Genomic DNA, 6000 nt, shown 5'->3' with positions numbered 1-6000 from the left:
GACGATCTTGACACCTGTAGCCGGTGGCGGACCTTCCTCTTTGGGGCGATCAAGCTCCTGCACCGGGGGGAGGGGGGGGGGGGCTGGGGATTTCAGCTCCCCCATGCCGGCACAAAGGAAAATTAAAAAAAACTGCAAATGCTGGAAATCAGAAAGAAAAACAGAAATTGCTAGTGTATTTTATATAGTTTCAGTTTTAGAGATACTGCGCAGAAACAGGCCCTTCGGCCCACCAGGTCCGCGCTGACCAGCGATCCACGCATATTAACACTATCCTACACATGCTAGGGACAATTTACACATACTGTACATCAAGCCAATTAACCTACATACCTGTACATCTTTGGAGTGTGGGAGGAAACCGAAGATCTCGGAGAAAACCCACGCCAATCACGGGGAGAACGTACAAACTCCGTACAGACATCACCCGTAGTTGGGATCGAACCCGGTTCTCCGATGCTGCAAGCGCTGTAAGGCAGTAAATCTACTGCTGTGCCACTTTCTGTTCAATTTAAACAAATTTGATAAGCAGGTGTCTTTATGAAAAGATTACTGTTACTGGTAACTGATTGTGGATGATCAGCCATGATCACAATGAATGGCGGTGCTGGCTCGAATGGCCTTCTCCTACACCTATTTTCTATTTTCTTTGAAATGGCAGTACCTATATTGGTGGTGATAATTGCACAGAAAGGTACTGACACCGTTTTGAAGATCGCACCACCACCATGTAATGGGAATAAAAGTTGACTCCGGTTCTTTCCAAACTACCAAAAAATCCTGCATTTATGTTGTTATTAAACGACTGGTACCCAATCCAAGACATGTGCACCAGCTCTCTTCATCCCCAATGTTAACTTGGGTTCATTTATACATACAATAATTTAAATAGAATTTAACACATTTGTTAGCCTTTGTTTATCAATAAAGAAATGTCAATAATGAATTAAAATTTGTTTAATCCATGAATAAGACAAAGCTTTGTTAAATAGCAAATATAAAACTAAATATGTAATTTGCTTTTAATTTTGCTTCAGAATAATGACTTTCTTTTCAAGCTTTTCACAAAGTCAGCGCTTTCTACCATAAATATAAATAACCTTGAATGATTGAAAGACATGTTTCAATTTGTGTGGTTACAAAACACTTGTAGCGACCATAGAGAATGGTCCAGGTCGTCGAACCCTCGGATTGGCCAGCGAGGTCACGTGTGAACGCGACCATGGGGATTGGTCCAGGGAGCGACATCGCTGATTGGCCAGCGATGTCATGTGCGCGTTTGGCGCCCGAAATAGTAGTTCGGCGAAGTCTTCGAAGAAGACAGTAAGTTTTTGATGGTTGTCCTTTACCTTGTTGTTTAACTCTGTATTCGAATATTGCGGCTGCAATAAACTTCTTCTACAACCAACAAGTTTCCGGACTCGCCATATTGGTGACCCCGACGTGATCTGGACGATCACCGACTATGCAGGGAACGACGCCTCGTCGGCGATGGCCACGCCGGGCACACCGGAGTCAAGCGCGGTAAGCGTTCACCTTCCGTGGTTTTGGACGCACGCACCGCAATCTTGGTTTATACACACCGAAGCTCAATTTCATATAAAGAAGATATCGGACGACTCCACGAGGTATTACTACCTCGTCAGCGCTCTATCATCGGAGACGACCACGCGCGTGATGCGGTTCATCGTTAATCCACCTGCGGAAAGCAAGTACGAGGCCCTGAAGAAAGTATTACTGCGAATCTTCAGGTTTAATAAGCATGGTGGTGCGGCAAGACTTCTGCACCTACCGGATCTTGGAGACCGACTGCCTTCCGTCCTCATGTCCGAAATGATGATGCTAGCCGGTGAGCATGCGGATTGCCCTATGTTCGAACAGGCATTCCGCGAGAAGCTTCCTGAGGATGTCCGACTGCTGCTCACGGATTGTTCTTTTAAGGACCCCGAAGCATATGCAGCGAAAGTGGACGCGCTCATAGCGGCTAAAAACAAGGCAAAGGACCAGGCAAGCGGTTCGATCAACAAGGTCTCGACATCAGTGACCACGTCACAGCGACGGCAAGATGGCGCCACGTCTCCCGCCAATTCTCCGAAAGCCCGCCAAAAAGATCCGCACAAGCGCGGCTGGTGCTATTATCACCTACGATGGGGTAGCGAATCCCGCAACTGCCGCTCACCTTGTACCTTCGCGGGAAATGCCTCGGCCGATCGTACATAGGGGCAGTTACGATTGGCCAGAACCGGCGCCTCTATGTCCATGATCGATTCACGGACACAGAATTTTTGGTGGACACGGGAGCCATCGTCAGTATAGTGCCGCCGACCGACCTCAAAACCAGATCGGGTAAGACAGGTCCCACCCTCATCGCGGTTAATGGCAGCCCAATTCGCACTTTCGGTATACGGAAGATGTCCCTTGTGTTAGGCCTCCGCACGTACGAATGGCCATTCATCATAGCCGACGTCAAACAAGCGATCTTGGGAGCAGATTTTCTCTGGGCTTTTTCACTGGTCCCTGATGTCCGCGGTAACGACCTCCGACCCTCCGCCGAAGATGAGCACGTCGCTCCGACAATTGCCTCCTCGCCCAGCCCTACTGTCCAGGCCGTCGTCGCGGCCCCCCACTCGTATGCTGAGATTCTGGCGGAGTTTCCAGAGCTGCTCATTCAACGTTTCGACACGTCTTCGGCCAAGCACGGCGTGGTCCATCACATCCGCACCGAAGGCCCTCCTGTTTTCGCTCGGGCCAGGAGGCTACCGCCAGACAAACTGGTGGTGGCACGGGCAGAGTTCAGGAAGATGGAGGAAATGGGAATTGTTCGTCAGTCTGACAGCCCGTGGGCCTCGCCGTTACATATGGTCTCCAAGGCATCTGGGGGGTGGAGACCATGTGGCGATTATCGGCGTCTCAATGCTGTCACCACGGCTGATCGCTACCCCATACCGCACCTACAGGACTTTTCATCTGGGCTGGAAGGAGCGGTGGTGTTCTCCAAAATCGATTTGGTGCGAGGATACCACCAGATCCCGGTGCGACCGGAGGACATACAGAAAACTGCAACGATTACTCCGTTCGGGTTGTTTGAATGGTTGCGTATGCCTTTCGGTTTAAAGAACGCGGCACAGGCTTTCCAACGACTGATGGACCGCGTGGGCCGGGATTTACCCTTTTTGTTTATTTATTTAGACGACATCCTGGTTGCCAGCCCCTCCGTGCAGGAACACCAGGCCCACTTGCGGGCCGTTTTCCAGAGGCTCCAAGACCACGGGCTCATAATCCAACCCTCCAAATGTCAATTCGGCCTTCCTGCTCTTGATTTTCTAGGGCACAGAATTACCCCTGCCGGCGCCTCCCCTTTGCCCGAGAAGGTGGAGGCTATCCGGGCATTCCCCAGGCCCACCACAGTAAAAGGGCTACAGGAGTTCGTAGGCATGGTTAATTTCTACCATAGGTTCGTTCCGGCAGCTGCGCGGGTCATGCGCCCGCTCTTCCAGTGCCTTGCGGGAAAACCGGTAGAGTTGATATGGTCCCCGACCGCAGAGTCGGCTTTTACAGCAGCTAAGGCAGCTTTGGCAGACGCCACCATGTTGGTCCACCCGAGCCCCTCTGCCCCCACGGCCCTGACGGTTGACGCCTCTGACGTGGCGGTGGGCGGGGTTCTGGAGCAGCAGGTCGGTGGCCGTTGGCAGCCTTTGGCGTTTTTCAGCCGGCAACTAAATTCGGCTGAGCTGAAGTATAGCGCATTTGACCGAGAGCTTTTGGCCCTCTATTTAGCTGTTCGTCATTTCAGGTACTTCCTTGAGGGCCGCCCATTTGTGGCCTTTACGGACCATAAACCATTAACATTTGCTTTTGTCAAATTGTCTGACCCATGGTCGGCCCGCCAGCAGCGGCACCTGACTGCTATCTCCGAATTCACCACCGATGTCCGTCATGTCGCGGGTAAGCTTAATGCCGTTGCTGACGCCCTGTCTAGACCTGCTTTTCCCCCTATTTCGGCGGTGGACTGCGAAGTGGATCCCCAAGAGCTTGCGGAGGCACAGCTTCTAGCGGATACCGCTTCGGCATACCAGTCCACCACTTCGGGATTGAAGTTGGCCCAGGTAGCTTGTGGGTCAGAAGGCACAAAAGTCTGGTGCGATGTTTCTCTTCCCCGTCCCAGGCCGGTAGTACCGCCCTCCCTTCAGCGCCGGGTTTTCGATGCCATTCATGGGCTGGCGCACCCGTCCATCCGCTCCACCTCTGCTTTGGTAGCAGCTCGGTTTGTCTGGCATGGCCTACGGAAACAGGTAGCGGGTTGGGCGCGTGCCTGCGTTCCCTGTCAGACCGCTAAAGTCCAGCGCCATGTCCAGCCCCCCGTACAGGATTTCGAGGTCCCGGCTGTTCGTTTTTTCCACATCCATGTGGATTTGGTCGGTCCTTTGCCTTCCTCCCGGGGCTACACCCACCTCCTCACGGTGGTGGATCGGTTCACCCGGTGGCCAGAGGCTTTCCCATTGTCTGATATTTCGTCAGCGTCTTGTGCTAGGACTTTGGCCCTTCATTGGGTAGCTTGTTTCGGGGTCCCGGCAGTTATTACCACTGACAGAGGCCCACAATTCACTTCGTCCCTCTGGGCCGCGCTCGCAGAACTGTACGGGTCCAAGTTACAACCCACGACTGCATATCACCCCCAGGCAAATGGACTCGTAGAAAGGTTCCACCGCCAACTTAAGGCGTCCCTCAGTGCAAGGCTTGAAGGCCCGGACTGGGTAGATCAGCTCCCTTGGGTTCTTTTGGGCATCCGGACTGCTCCTAAGCTAGATCTCGGTGTGTCGTCCGCAGAGCTAGTATATGGCTCGACACTTCGAGTACCCGGAGATCTGTTTCCGGACCCTTCAGACCAGCTGCCTACAGTCCCATCAGTGTTAGCATCTCTCCGGGAACGGGTGGGCTCCCTGGCTCCAGTTCCGACTTCACGTCATGGGTGTCCCATGGTACATGAACTCGCCATACTATCTTCAATAATCTTTTCACTGATGATTTTTACATTATTGCGCTTACACGTATCCAAAAGCACACTGAAGGACAAAAGCAACACTGTGCTACGCAGGTGATTATGTATTTAAATCCAACATAATTGTGAAGTAAAATAGAACTGTTGTCAGGAAAAGTTAATCATTTACGATGAAAGAGAGTTTTCTCATGTGCGGTCTATGAAAGATAGATTAACCATACATACGTCTCAGAAATTGTCAAAAACTATTTTTCAATGGCAAAGTTAATTTTTGCAAAGAATATGTATAATCCAGTGCACTGGAGTAACTGGCATTTCAGAGGGAATGGGAAATCTGGTGGCAAGGCCTTTCTAAGTGCCCTTGCCGGCTGCCTGCCCCTTTTCCGGGATTACATCCAAGCCTGGGTGGTTTTAGAGAAGGATTGGGCGCTGCCCACGGGCACACTGAGGGGTTTCAGGGACCGCTGGGCACTGCAGGGGATGGAATGCATCCTTAATAAGGATGGGGAAATAGTTTGTTTAATTGTATATTGGATATTGAATGATATTCTGTTTGACTTGTATTATGGTGGTGGGCTTTGTTCTGAATTATTTTGATTTGTACATATTGTAAATAATTGAATAAATAATTTTTGGTTTTGAAAGCTGTCTACCAACAACCTAGCAACTATTTGACCTTAAATGACCTCTTTGACAACTTTCAATCAGGTGTTCACCCTGATTGAAAGCACTGAAACGGCCCTGATCAAGGTCTTAAATTACATCCGTTTAAATACCGATTCCGGAAAAATTTCAGTTTTAGTACTTCATGATCCTAGTGCTGCCCTTGACACTGTAGACCACAACATTTTAATAGACTGATTAGAAAATTGGGTTGGACTTTCAGGCACGGTCTTAAATTGGTTTAGATCCTACCTACAGGACAGAAACTATTATGTCTCCATTGGCAACTTTGCATCCGATCAAGTTAAATGACATGTGGAGTTCCCCAAGGATCAATC

General features: G+C 50.3%; 1 long non-coding RNA gene across 1 annotated transcript in view; it reads right to left on the bottom strand.

Moving 5' to 3' along the window:
* Nucleotides 1–419: 419 nt before the first annotated feature.
* Nucleotides 420–6000, bottom strand: part of LOC144603455 (uncharacterized) — a 44667-nt gene continuing 39086 nt past the window's right edge. The window contains exon 3 of the long non-coding RNA XR_013548624.1: nt 420–502. This is a non-coding gene — a long non-coding RNA (uncharacterized LOC144603455). The remainder of the gene's footprint in view (nt 503–6000) is intronic.

This window comes from Rhinoraja longicauda, chromosome 20 (assembly GCF_053455715.1).
Source record: "Rhinoraja longicauda isolate Sanriku21f chromosome 20, sRhiLon1.1, whole genome shotgun sequence".
NCBI classification, from domain to species: domain Eukaryota; kingdom Metazoa; phylum Chordata; class Chondrichthyes; order Rajiformes; family Arhynchobatidae; genus Rhinoraja; species Rhinoraja longicauda.
The sequence above is the reverse complement of the archived record's forward strand: the minus strand, read 5'-3'. Positions and strand labels throughout refer to the sequence as shown.